The sequence below is a fragment of the Triticum urartu genome, chromosome 3A (genome assembly GCF_056163025.1).
Source record: "Triticum urartu cultivar PI428250 chromosome 3A, HENAU_Tu73, whole genome shotgun sequence".
Classification (NCBI taxonomy): Eukaryota; Viridiplantae; Streptophyta; class Magnoliopsida; order Poales; family Poaceae; genus Triticum; species Triticum urartu.
The window spans coordinates 442,485,992-442,500,928 of record NC_141875.1 but is presented as its reverse complement, the minus strand read 5'-3'; positions in this window follow the sequence as shown (position 1 = coordinate 442,500,928).

Here is a 14,937-nt window from a genome sequence, read left to right as displayed (position 1 = left end):
GCTGAGTGTGGGTATTTGTGCATGGTTTCAAGCCGCACCTAAGGAAAGTCACTTTGTGGCGGTCAAGCGAATCTTTCGATATTTGGCTCATACCCCAAACTTTGTCTTATGGTACCCAAGAGGAGCAAACTTCAAGCTTGTAGGTTATTCGGACTCGGATTGGGCGGGGGACAAAGTGGATAGGAAGTCCACTTCCGGAGGGTGCCAATTTCTTGGCTGCTCTTTGGTGAGTTGGTCTTCCAAGAAGCCAAGTTGTGTGTCTCTCTCGTCCACGGAAGCGGAGTATGTGGCTGCCGGTAGTTGTTGTGCTCAACTTTTATGGATGAGGCAAACTTTAAAGGATTACGGTGTCATTTTTAACAAAGTGCCTCTTTGGTGTGACAATGAAAGTGCCATCAAGATTTCTCTCAACCCGGTGCAACACTTCAAGACGAAGCATATTGAGATTCGGTATCACTTCATCCGGGATCACATAAGGCGAGGGGAAATCGAGCTCAGCTACGTCAACACTCATGATAACCTGGCAGATATTTTCACAAAACCCTTGGATGAAGCAAGATTTCGTGAGTTAAGGCATGAGCTAAATATCATTGATTCAAGCAATGTTGCTTGAATCCTTGCACAGCCCACCATACTCAACTTGTTATCTTGTTTAGATGTAGGCATGGACATAGGGGGAGTGGTGTTCTCTCAATGAACTCTTTCTCCCCCCATTATGCAAAAATTAATCAACTCTTTCACATTATCTTGTTTAAAGATGAGTTCTGGTCATGGGCCCAAGGATAATTCTTCGCGGTGCCATACCAATTGACTCATACATAGGTGGCTACGGCCACCGACCCTCTTGATAGTGTTGTACCTTGTGTTAGTCCTTCTTGTCCTTGCCTTAGTTTGTTTTCTTAGGCTCTAGGTGTTGGGGTCTCCAAGTGTGGTTCTCTTTCGTTTTCTTTTTGTTTTTTTGTTGTTGTTGGCTTCTTGGAGACCCACCTTGTTCCCCGTGCCTTCTCTACCCCAAGCCTTCCCTTCCTCAAGCCATATAGTCTAATTGCACACACTTGACTAGGGCTTTGGTGATGGTGACCGGGCGGTACAACCGGGGTCACAGGCGGTTCTACCGCTGGTGCTCTTCAGGCAGTCTCCCAGCGGTGCTTGAGCGGTTCCCCCGCTCAACCACTGGGGTGCCCGTCTGGCCGGTTCTACCGGTTGGTTACGGCGGTACTACCGCTGCCTCTTGGCGACGGAAGTACCGCCCGCACCCACTGGCTCGTACTAGGCAGCGGTACAACCGCTTCCTTGAGTGGTACAACCGCCGCACGACTTTGGGCCTATATATTCCCATCGGGGCTGGTGGGGGTTTCTTTTCTCTCTCCCCCAGCCCTTCCCATCTTGTGCCCTAGCCGCCAGCCGCCATTGCCTCTGCCGCGGAGTGCTTATCGCGCTTCGGATCCGTGGGGTCTCCGTGGATCCTCTCCAAGGAGGCCTCCTCCTTCCTGATTTCTTCCCATGGATGCCGGTAATGCCCCATTGTCCTTCATTCTTCGTTCTAGGGTTTGTTCCCCTTGTTCTAGGGCATTACTTGACATTCCGCGTTTATTGTTTAAACTATTGGGTGGAATAGATCCCCTTTTGCATCCTGCTTAGATTGCACATCTTTGAGAGTAGAATATGGCTAGTGTGATTCATATTTCGCGGTTAAATCTAGTCCCTGCCAGTAGTACCACTGTTCAACGGTTCAACCACCTCTGTGGGTGGTACAACCGCTGGAGCGGTACTACCGGTAGGAGAACCGGTTCAACCGGGATATCTGCACCATGTAGCCCTGTTTTATTTTATAAGTTCGTGCAATATATCTTTTCTTCTATTTGTGTGTGCAATCCTCTCATCTTTGATGGGTTTCTTGTGTTCTCCTTGTGCGTGTGTTCAGGTGGCTCCAGCTCTCGCTCTGCTCCTCGCAAGACCAAGAAGAGGGCCCGACGGACCTTGTGTCCAATTGTGTCTGATGACAAAGAAGAGGTTGTGATTCCCACCAAGCCCACTCGCCGTGAGAAGTCTGTCGCTGCCAAGCAACATGTGGTTTTGCCCTTGCATCATTGGAAAGCCAAGGATTGGGAAGCGTTCCGCTCAAAGAATCCTTATGAGGTTCCCATTGCTCCTCGTTGGACCACTATTCAGTTCCGGAATGAGATGCAAGTGCGGATTGTTCATGAACTCTTTGAGCACAACAAGAACAGGTATGCCAAGCAGTGGACCATCGATCTTGACCGTTGGAGGAACAACTTGGAGTATTTTGGTGAGGCACTGGCTCTTTGTGAGGAGTTTGATCTTGTCAAGCTCATGTCTGTCAACTGTGACTTTGATGTTCAACTCGTCCATCAATTCTATGTCATGGTTCACTTTGGAGAAGATGACACCCGCACTCTCACTTTCATGTGTCGTGATGAGCTCTTTCAAGTTCCCTGGAGGGCCTTTTGCAATGCTATTGGGTATGACGATACCGGTCTGGAAGGTAGAGGTGGCATTCGCCCTCATGATCATCCTGAGTCTATGCCTAAGGAGAAGCTTGCCCCTCTGTACATTCGGGGTCGTGGTATTATTGGAGAGTCTAAGGATTTGGTGAAGGTCTATGACATCATGCATCATGTGTTTTGCAATGTGCTTCTGCCCAAGGTGGGAAATCAAGATGAAATCCATGGCTATCTTGTTGACTTGATGGTTGCAATGAAGACCAAGGTGGGTTCTCGGGAAACGTTTGACGTGTCCAACTGGCTGTGGCACGAGATGTACAACATGGTCATCTACAGGAAGGTCCCCATTTATGCTCCATTTGTCATGTGCTTTCTGAACTCAGTATGGGAGGTTCGCCGTCCTGGAGAGGCTCTCACCTCTCCCGATAATCTCACTGTTCATGAGGTCAAGCTTCTTAAGAAGAAGAAGCACGCCGAGCCTCGCTTCCCTGCCAATGCTCCTGAGGATGTCTATGCCACTTCTGACGATGAGGACTTTGAGATGGAGCCAGGGGCCAATCCCTCTTGGGTGGACAAGCTCATTGCCAAGGTAAAGAAGACTTTCTGCCTCCAGTCTGACATCCAGAAGAGGATGTATGAGGCCCATGTCAATGAGAAGCATGCCCAGCGTCGCCAAATTGCAATGATGAAGCACCTCAACATGCTGGTTCAGAGTGGCTCTGAGAAGAGCATCGCACCGGAGGAGCGTTGGATATCTACCCATAGCACCTGGTCTGATGATGAAGCTCCTCCCCATCCATCCACATCCTTTGCTGCAGTTGATGATTCCGTGGAGGAATCCGATCAAGATGATGTTGACGAGTCTAATGATGATGCAGATCCAGATGCTACCGAGGATTCGAAGGAGGACGATTGAGCCTTGGGACGCTAGCTTCGCTCTTTTTCCTTTTTGGTGTCTTGATGCCAAAGGGGGAGAGAGTCTTAGGTCTCAGGATTTGCATGGGTTTTATTTGCCTTGTTGCTTGTGTTTTTCCTTTTCCGTTGTTTGTGTTGAACTTTGGCCTGTGAACCTTGTTGCTTATCTCTGCTTGCATGGTGTAAGACATGTGCGTATCTAGCTATCTATCTTTATTTTCCGTGATATTGTTGTGTATTCCATTATTATCTTTACCTTCATATTATGGTCTTATTGCTCACCATGTTTAGTAGGAGTGGCGAGTCTATAAAATCTAGGGGGAGTCTTGTCCCTAATATGTGCTCTCAAATAGCCTTCTCAATTTGGGGCACACATCTAGGGGGAGTCCCGTCTACATTTTCTAGACTTTTCACTTGCAAATCGTGGTGTTGTCATCATCCACCAAAAAGGGGGAGATTTTAAGGTCATTTCCCTACTTTGTGTTTTGGAGGATGATGGCAACCCTTTATTGGCCTAATCTTATGCTAAGTGTTTCAGGTTTTAGTTTTAGGCCTTCTTCGGTTAGCTATTCTCTCTGAAGAAAAAAGATCGAAGATGGTGTTTTCTACATGTTTGTCTATCTCTTTTGGTCATAGGGAACCCGTACTATCAAGAGGGAATCCACATTGGAAAGTGTTGGGGGTATCATTTCACGTACACTTACCTCACCCCTCTCTTGCCTTCCTAAACTGTGAGATTGAGAGCTCTTCCCTTTCCTTCCTACTGCTTATTGTGGGCTCCAGCGGTTGTACCGCTCTCTGGAGCGGTTGTATCGCTGGGTCTTGGCGCTGACCAGTTTTGTTCGAGCGGTTGTACCGCTGCTTCCGGGCGGTGGTACTGCCAATGCTCAGCAAGGACTAGGGTGGTTGTTCCGGCCAAGCACCGCCCAAGTACCAGTCTGGCCTCTGTTTTGATGCGGTACTCGTGCGGTGGTGGCCCGGTTGGTCCGGTCGTACCGGTACCACCGGTGTCCGGAGCGGTTCTACCGCTCAGGACTTAGCCGCCCGAGCGCTCGAGGCCATGCGGTTGCACCGGCCCGTTACCGCTCGACTACCGCACTCAGGGGTGACTCCCTTCTGTTCCTATGCGGTGGTTGGGCGTTGGCTGGGCGGTTGGTCCGGTTGTTCTTCTCAACTGGTACTACCGCCTGGTCGCCCGGTTGTACTGCCTGGTAGGGTTCTGCATGTAAACTGTGAGTGGGAGCGGTTGTACCGCTGCAGTACTGAGAACACAGTAACGGTTGGATTTTTAGGGTTGCTATATAAGGGTGCTTCTTCCACCTACCACATTCACCTCTTACCTCTCTCTTTCCACCATTAATGCTACTCAAGCTCTCTTGTCCGATCTCTCTCTCTCTAGCCACTCAAACTTGTTGATTTGCTAGGGATTGAAGGAGGAGACCTATATCTACACTTCCACCAAAGGATATTTGCTTCCCATACTTTCTTGTGTGGATTTTGTTACTCTTGGGTGCTTTGCGCATCCTAGACGGTTGAGGTCACCTCGGAGCCATATTCCATTGTGGTGAAGCTTCGTGGTTTCGTTGGGAGCCTCCAATTAAGTTGTGGAGTTTGCCCCAACCTTGTTTGTAAAGGTCCGGTCGCCGCCTCCAAGGGCACCAACAGTGGAATCACAGCATCTCGCATTGTGTGAGGGCGTGAGGAGAATACGGTGGCCCTAGTGGCTTCTTGGGGAGCATTGTGCCTCCACACCGCTCTAACGGAGACGTACTTCCCCTCAAAAGGAAGGAACTTCGGTAACACATCCTCGTCTTCACTGGGTCCACTCTTGGTTATCTCTTACGTTTACTTGTGCAAGCTTATTAGTGTTACTTCTCTTGCTTGCTTGTATGTTCGTTGTTGTTGCATCATATAGGTTGCTCACCTAGTTGCACATCTAGACAACCTACTTTGATGCAAAGTTTAATTTGGTAAAGAAAAGTTAAAAATTGTTAGTTGCCTATTCACCCCCCCTCTAGTCAACCATATCGATCCTTTTCAGGCATCCCCAAGCTTAGATGCTTGAGTATCCTTGAAATATTCACATGGGGTGCCTTGGGCATCCCCAAGCTTGAGCTCTTGCCTCTCTTTATTCTTCTCATATCGATAGCTCCTCGATCTACGAACACTTCATCCACACAAAACTTTAACAAAAACTTTGTGAGATCCGTTAGTGTAAATAAAGCAAATCACTACCTTTAGGTACTGTTGCAAACTTATTCCAATTTTATATTAGAACTATATCTACTGTATTCCAACTTCACCATGGTTCATACCCCCCGATACTGCCCATAGATTCATCAAAATAAGCGAACAACTCATAGAAAACAGAATCTGTCAAAAACATGACATTCTGTAGTAATCTGGAAGTTTAGTAAACTTATGTAACTCCAAAAAATTCTAAAAATATATGACAATTTAAAAATCTGTACAGAAGTAATGTGCAAAACGTTTCAGACCCATTTGACTTTCCAGTAAAAAATGTAAAATCACGCGCTACAGCCAAAGTTTCTTTTTTTGTACTGTACATAGTAAACAAGCAATCTAATCATCTTAAAACCAAGGCTTGGCATGAATTTTTTTACAAGGGGGTAATTATTTTCAAAGAAGCTTCCATGAATTTTTTTACATTCTTTCCCTGAGCATGAACACAAGTGCTCAAGGTCGACCCTCATTTCTTCAATGCATAATCTTCCAATCACTTCTCTTATTGAAAAACTTTTTAGGTATGAGAGGCAAGTAATTCTTTTTTGTATTTTCATTCTTTAAATTTTATTTGTAATGTTTCACCCACAACTAAATAGAAACAAAAAGGAAAAACAAAATATACTTAGTGAAGAAAGAAAACAAGCACAAACGAGAATATCAACCCCACGCAATTGCTCCCCGGCAATGGCGCCAGAAAAGAGCTTGATAATCCCCAAGTGCAGGGAATCATCGTAGCAATTCCCAAAGGTGGAATTGATAAGTATGGAGTGTCGAACCCACAAGGATCTAAAGGTAAGATCAATATTCTCTCAAGCCCTATCTGCCACTGATACAACTCTACGTACACCGAACGTTTGCTTCCAACTAGAAACGAGAAATAAAACTACGTTGTGGGTATGAAGAGTATAACTTTGCATGATATCAGAGAGATAAAACATAAAAGTAGGTGATGTTATCATAAAGTTAGAATATATTACTAAATATTATAAATAGCGAGTGTGGAATAATGATGGGTCGGTGTGCGGAATTGTCTTAGGCAATTGCTAACAAGACCGATAGTCATCATTGCAATTTCATATGAGGGAGAGGCATAACCTAACATACTTTCTCTTCTTGGATCATATGCACTTATGATTGGAACTCTAGCAAGCATCCGCAACTACTAAAGATCATTAAGGTAAAACTCAACCATAGCATTAAAGCATCAAGTCTCCTTTATCCCATACGCAACAACCCCCTTACTCGGGTTTATGCTTCTGTCACTCAAGCAACCCACTATAAGCGAATCATGAACGTATTGCAACACCCTACAGCGGGAATCCCTCACGCTTGCGCGACACGGAGGGCACAATAGGACAGCACCAAAATAAAACATACAACTCGTACCAATATAGATCATCAATCAACCCAAAGACAAAGGATATCTACTCAAAACATCATAGGATGGCAACACATCATTGGATCATAATATGTGGCATAAAGCACCATGTTCAAGTAGGGATTACAGCGGGGTGCGGGAGAGTGGACCGCGTAAAAGAGATGAGGGTGATGATGATGATGGTGATGTTGATGAAGACGATCACCGCGGCGATGATTCCCCTCTCGATGGCACTCTGGTGCCACCGAGAGAGAGGAGGAGAGGTTCTCCCCCTTGTGCTTCCTCCTCCATGGCCTCCCCCTGGATGGGGAGAGGTCCCCCCTCTGGTCCTTGGCCTTCATGGCGATGATGGCCCCTTCGGGATCCTCCTCCATAGCCTCCGGTGATGATGGCCCCCTCCGGCAGGGTGCCAGAGAGGGCCTAGATTGATTTCTCATGGCTACAGAGGCTTGCGGCGGCAGAACTTCCGATCTAGGTTAATTTCTAGAGGTTTGGGTATTTATAGGAGAGGTTGGCGTCGAGAACAAGTCAGGGGGCCCACGGGTAGTCCACGAGGCAACAGGGGCACGCCCAGGGGGTGGGCACGCCCCCACCCTCGTGGGGCCCATGGGACTCCCCTCCGGTAGATTTTTGTTCCATTACTTTTTATATTTTCCAGAAAAATTCTTCGTTGATTTTCATCGCATTCCGAGAACTTTTATTTCTGCACAAAAATAACACCATGGTAGTTCTGCTGAAAACATCGTCAATCCGGGTTAGTTCTAATCAAATCATATAAAACTATTGTAAACATGGCATGAATACTTCATAAATTATAGATATGTTGGAGACGTATCACGGCCTTGCGGCTGCAATTTATTGTAGAACAAAAATTGAGTTGAACAAATGAGTAGTACTGAAGTTCAGAAAGTCTGATGATAGAAGTTCAGAGAAACCAAGTTGAGCATGTCAAAAGAGGGCAAGTTGCTGCAGCCGTGGAGATGAGATCAATGTGTGCAACTGTAGAAGTTCAACCATGGCACAGAGCACTCGCATGGCGGGCGGGCGCCAATGTAACGGGAAATAGGGTGTGGCCATATATGAGCGGGCCAACACTGGATGGCGCAGATGGGATCCTGGACCTCCATCGCACGCGCTTTAGGTGTGTCCTCCACAAAGCAGCTATTGCTACTACTAAGCTGATAGAAAGAAGATTCAGATAGTCTTATACCCTGAAAAGTTCAGAGAAAAAGAACACAAAAAGAGAGACGGAGTTTTTTTTAGTGTTCAGTGGTGACTGGGGGGAGGACATGGATAAGAAATGAAGTTGTGGTCGAGAAAAAGGCCACTGATTTTCACGTGGCGCACCATTCACTTGGCTATGAGATGTAAAATCTACCTTCATTATTTTATTCTTAATCAAACTTAGCTACGAAATTACTCTCTCTTTCTCTCTCCAATCGATTCTCATCTAATGGATGCATGCACTGATTCCTACTAGTCTCTATAATTGTTTTTACCTTATATATTCGTACAAGTTAATTTAATGTACTTTCCCTCTTTTAAAAAAACTTAGAAGTTCAAATTTAAATAACACAGAAAATCAATGTTTATTACAAAACCAAAGAGGTCAAAATAAACAAATAGAGCACTTCAAGAAGTTCAACCAGGGAAAAGATGTCCAAAGATGTACAAAGTAAAGCAAAGCAACTGTGAGCAACTGTGAGCAACGTTACAATGTTGTTTCTTATTTTAGCTAAATGAAAAAGATAGTTCTAACAATAAATAAAAATACCCCATCGCTGTAGTTCTACTTCATCATGTGCGAGAGTCCAAAAAAGTACGTCTTGAAAAGTGCACATCCATAAGTGCATTAAAAAATTCCCCCAGGAAGTCCATATACAAAAATAAGCGAAAAGTTTAAATATGTAATACAAACATTAAGTTTGTACATGCAAAAAATTCTCATGTTCTCATGCAAAAAAATATCAAAATATGTATTGTATCATTAGTTCATAAAAGGAAACACATAATGGTTAGATGCGTGTGCAAAAAAGGTTTAGTTTTTATTTTCCCCATTCTTGACAAAAAAGAAACTTTACCTATTCTCTAACACCAGGAAGTCCAAATATAAAAAATGGAGCAGTTTGACGTTTATAAAAAACTCAGTTTTTTACAAAAAAAATCAAGAAGTTCAAATTAAAATAACGTAGTAGTTCAATTTGTACGAAAAATGCAAATTCTTTCCGTTTGTAGGAAAAATAAAAGTATGAAGTTCATTTAAAAAATGGATGCTTATTTAAAAACACATTGTTCCTATGAATAAAACTACGAAGTTCAAATTAAAATAACCGAGAAGTTCTAGGTTTATAAAAAGCTCGGTTTTTTTCTGTTACTAAAAAATAAACTAGAAAATTTCAAATTAAAATAAAAGGAACAACTAAATAAAATATTTAAATAGAGCATTCCCTTTTTAAAATACTAGAAGTTCATTTTAAAATAACGAAGTGGTTCAATGTTTATAAAAAAATCTAGGATTTTACTGTTTTTAAGAAACTCAAATATCTATTATTATTAAAGTACCAACCATGGAGTTCAAATTGAAAAAACATTCAAATTAATTGTTTATTTAAAAATAAAAAACAAGTATTTACTCGAAATAAATAAATGTGAAGTTCAAACTAAAATAACACAGAAGTTCGGAGTTTATCAAAACCTAAGGTACATGTTAAAAACAAAAAAAACACAACGCCATTTTATGTTTTTTAGAAACAACTCATAAACGGAAAACAATGTTGCTAGAAGTTCAAGTGCTCGGCCCAAGAAAGTTCAAATATTCTTGTGAGAGAGGTTGAACAAAAATACGTGACAGAAGTTCAAGGTGAAAACAGCGGGAAGTTCAACTACTACACGGAATGCGTTTCAGATAAGAATATAAGAATAGAAAACTAAAAGCTTAAAAGGTTTGTTGCAAGAAGTTCACGTGCTCCTCTTGGTGCAGTTCGAGATCTCTAGTGCGAGACGTCCAACCTTCAATTACATGTTAAAACACAAGGAAAAACAATGTTATTTTTGCCATTTTTAATATTGCTATGAAACGACAACGAATTTGTAATGGTTGTCTTGATGAAAAAGTTGCTCCTATTCATAAGCTTTCCAGCGGCATATTATATGCTACATTCCGATAAATGGTTTAAAAGTTTTATGTACACCATTAAAAACATATTTTTACGCATTCAAAAAATATTTTGAACCGTCGTAAGTATGAAAAAATGATCAACACGGAAAAGTTGCGTGTTTTCAATAGCTTTTCATCAGTATACCATTTGCTCAATTTCGATAATTGGTTGGGGAGTTATGGGCAAAAAATAGCACGTCAAAAACAGAGTGAAGTTCAAACAAACATGTTCGAGAAGTTCAACAACCTCACATAGTGCATTTCCTTTCGCGATGAAGGCAGAAATCATGATCTCGCCATTTTTTAAATTACTTGAAAACGGCAGGAATATCATTTGTGTAAGTTCAAGTCCTTGGTCGGAGAAAGTTGAAAAATTATTGTGAGAGAGGTTTGTACAAAAGGAATATCATTTGTGTAACACTTACGAGAATGGATGAAAAAATTACAAACGAAAATACGTCACAAAAGTTCAACGTGAAAACAGCAGGAAGTTCAACTACTGCACTGAATGAATTTCAAATGAAAAACTTTTAAAACCGTCGCGAGTATGAAAAAATGATCAACACGGGAAAGTTGTGTGTTTACAACAGCTTTCCTTTGGTATACCACTTGCTCAATTCCGGTGAGTGGATGGAGAGCTGCGAGCAAAAAAGCCCGTGAAAAATAGAGTGAAGTTCAACTACACATGCCGAGAAGTTCAAGTTCTTCACGCGTTGCATTTTTTTTAAATCTGTTTCGCGATAAAGGCACAACGCATGATCTCGCTGTTTTCTAAATTACTTGAAAACGGCTAGGAATTAGAGAAAACCATCTACATGAAAAAGTTTCGCATTTTCCGTAGCCTTTCAACGGTATATTATTTGCCCTATTCTGATAAAGTTTGTAGAAATTACGGCCAAAAATGTTTTTAGTCATTTTCAAAATTGACTTAAAATCATAAGGAATTGGGAGAAACAATATATATGAAAAAGTTTCGCATTTCCTCAAGCTTTCCAGTGCCATATCATTTGCTGTATTCGGACGTACGATTAAAAAATTAGCTTGAAAATGCAAACTCCGTGGAACTTGTACCGTTTTCTAAATTACTTTTAAGCCGTTCAAAATTAGAAAAAAATTGAACATGAAAAAGTGGCGCATTTTCATAAGCTTTCCAACGCCATATCATTTGACTCAATTGGATTAACCATTTAGAAATGTCATCAAAAATATGAACTCGGCTGTTCGGTTTGCGAAATTTTACGATTTTCCAAATTACTCTTTAACCATAAGGAATTAGAGAAAACTTTCAACATGTGGAAGAAGAGGTTTTGCAGCAGCTTTCCGACGCCATATTATTTGCCTCATTCTGATAAACGGTTTAGAAATGCGATCAAAAATACGATTCATGTTTTTTGTATGAAGAAAAAACGATTTTCAAAACTACTCTTAAACCATTTACATTTTGCCAAAAAATTAACTTGGGTCATGATACTCGTGTCCATAGCTTTCCAACGGTATACCACATTCCTCATTTGGGCAATGTTGGCGGAAGTTCAACCTAGCACCGGTGGAAGTTCAGGTTGAACAACTCAGGCAGTAAAATTGCAAAAGACGCAAGTTCATCACGACTCGAGAGCAAAATCCGCCAACGAGCGAGATTCCTATGTAAAATGAGCATTTAGTTGCTAAAAACCATTTCTAGATTACACTTACATCCTATAGAACATGACTGACCAGAATAATTCGCATGGGGAGACACGGTTGCGAAGATAGCCCGAAGGTCGGGTTCCTACAGAGGGAAGTTCAGGCTGTGTAACTCAGGAAGTTCATGTTGTGATCAGAATAATATTCTGACCCCATGATCAGAATAGCATATTCCATAAAAAATAAATAACAAGCCGGCTTTCGAGGCACGACATAAAGACCGGCTTTCGAGGCTCGAGTCTGATTTGCTTCTATGAAGCAGGCCTTGTAGCCTCTTATGGTTTATCCTAGCTCTCTGAAAGCTGTCTCTCATGTGACTTAAGACGGTGTTTTAACTTTGATAAGTCCAGGTTCAACAAATTCCATGATAGGTGTCAGTGTGATTGACTTATCAAAAGTACAACTGGGTCACCTTTTCGGAGTAGCATCAATCTAATAGGCAGGTTTAACTAAGTATTATGGTGACATATGCTGGGTCAAGATGGATGTTATTAGCTAAACTTGATGAGTTGGAAGCCCTCAAGTGACCATATGATCATGGAAAAACTCAGCGTAGGATATACAGGAGACAATGCTAATACTGCAAAACATCTAGGGTCCAGATAAGCCGGCTTTATTCCATTGATCATAATATGATGAGCCAATAAGGCAGGATACCCATGTTTGAACAGCGCATCATGGCAGCTAGTCCTCTTTGACAACCTCGGCATTTGATGATGCTGTATAAGCCAGCGAAGATTTGATGACTAAAGACTTTGAGGTTGTAAATGACCCTGTAGGAGTCACAAGTCCATAACCCAGTTGGAGGTTTGAGCCGGCGGCGGAACCCAGAATCTGATGGCAAAGCCAGAACATTGTCCGACAAGTTAGAATACAAGTCTGAATTTTTCTGAGGGCCGGATTTTCATCACAAACCGGATTTTAGTCACAAGCCGGATTTGGTGACAGGCAAGATTTCTTGGATTTTGATCGCAAGCCGGATTTTGGTGACAAGGTAGATTTTTCTGACAAGCCGGATTTTGGTTGCAAGCTGGACTTTGTTGACAAGCAGGATTTTGGTCACAAGCCAGACTTTGGTCTCAAACCGGATTTTCCTTGAGCCAGATTTTTCTGAGTAGATTTTCCTGAGCTAGATTTCCTTGAGCTGGATTTTAAGCCGGAATTTGAGTTGAATTTTGAGCTGGACTTTCCTTGAGCTGTATTTGAGCTGGAATCTGAGCTGGATTTTGAGCTGAAATTTCCTTGAGTTGGATTTTGAGCTAGATTTTTCCTGAGATGGACTTTCCTTGAGCCGGATTTTGAGCAGGACTTTCCTTGAGCCGGATTTTGAGCTGGACTTTCCTTGAGTCGGATTTTGAGCTGGACTTTCCTTGAGCTGGACTTTCCTTGAGTCAGATTTTGAGCTGAACTTTTGAAAGATCGTGGATGTCGCCTAGAGGGGGGTGAATAGACGTTTTAAAATAATTACGGTTTAGGCTTGAACAAATGCGGAATAAACCTAGCGGTTAATTTGTCAAGCACAAAACCTAAAACAACTAGGCTCACCTATGTGCACCAACAACTTATGCTAAGCAAGATAAGCAACTAAGTGATAGCAAGATATATGACAAGAAACAATATGGCTATCACAAAGTAAAGTGCATAAGTAAAGGGCTCGGGTAAGAAATAACCGAGGCATGCGGAGACGATGATGTATCCCGAAGTTCACACCCTTGCGGATGCTAATCTCCGTTTGGAGCGGTGTGGAGGCACAATGCTCCCCAAGAAGCCACTAGGGCCACCTTAATCTCCTCACGCCCTCGCACAAGGCAAGATGTCGTGATTCCACTAAGGGACCCTTGAGGGCGGTCACCGAACCCGTACAAATGGCAACCCTTGGGGGCGGTCACCGAACCCGTACACTTTGGCAACCCTTGGGGGCGGTCACCGGTACCCGTCAAATTGCTCAGGGCGATCTCCACAACCTAATTGGAGACCCCGATGCTTTCTCGGAGCTTTACACCACAATGATTGAGCTCCGAACACCACCAACCGTCTAGGGCGCCCAAGCACCCAAGAGGAACAAGCTCAAGGGTACCAAGCACCCAAGAGTAATAAGCTTCTCAACTTGTAACTTCCACGTATCACCATGGAGAACTCAAACCGATGCACCAAATGCAATGGCAAGGGCACACGGAGTGCCCAAGTCCTTCTCTCTCAAATCCCATCGAAGCAACTAATGCTAGGGAGGAAAATGAGAGGAAGAACAAGAAGGAGAACACCAAGAACTCCAAGATCTAGATCCAAGGGGTTCCCCTCACATAGAGGAGAAAGTGATTGGTGGAAATGTGGATCTAGATCTCCTCTCTCTTTTCCCTCAAAAACTAGCAAGAATCCATGGAGGGATTGAGAGTTAGCAAGCTCGAAGAAGGTCAACAATGGGGGAAGAACACGAGATCAAAGGATAAGGTTCATTGGGGAAGAAGACCCCTTTTATAGGAGGGGGAAAATCCAACCGTTATGTGCTCAGCCCGCACACGAGCGATACTACCGCTCAGGCGGAAGAAACAGGGAATGGAGCAGCAAAACATGAACCTTGGGGCGGTAGTACTGCTTATAAGCGGTACTACCACTCACCCCAGCGGTACTACCGCTGGAGGAGCAGAACACGGGACCAAAAGAGGCAAGGCAGAGCAGAGTACGGTGGCAGTACTACAGTAGCGGTACTACCGCCCGACCGGAGCGGTACTACCGCTTAGGCGGAACTACCGTGCCTAACTGCCGTGCAACTACTGCTAAACCCGACACGAAAAGTGCAGGACCCAAAAACGAGGCGGAAGTAGAGCAGTACTGCAGCGGTACTACGGCTGAGAGCTCCAAGCGGTACTACCGCTTGGGCTCGCGGTACTACCACTGGGACCAGACAAAAGCCACTTCCAAGAAAACAAGAACTGCCATAACTTCTGCATATGAGCTCCGAATTGAGCAAACTCAAGCTTGTTGGAAACAAGACGACGAGTAGCATCAAAACAGCGAGAAGTGAAACCTCCAACCGAGAAGAACCGGTGTCATGGAATTGTCACGGCAGATGTCCTTAGTGTCAGGACTTAGTC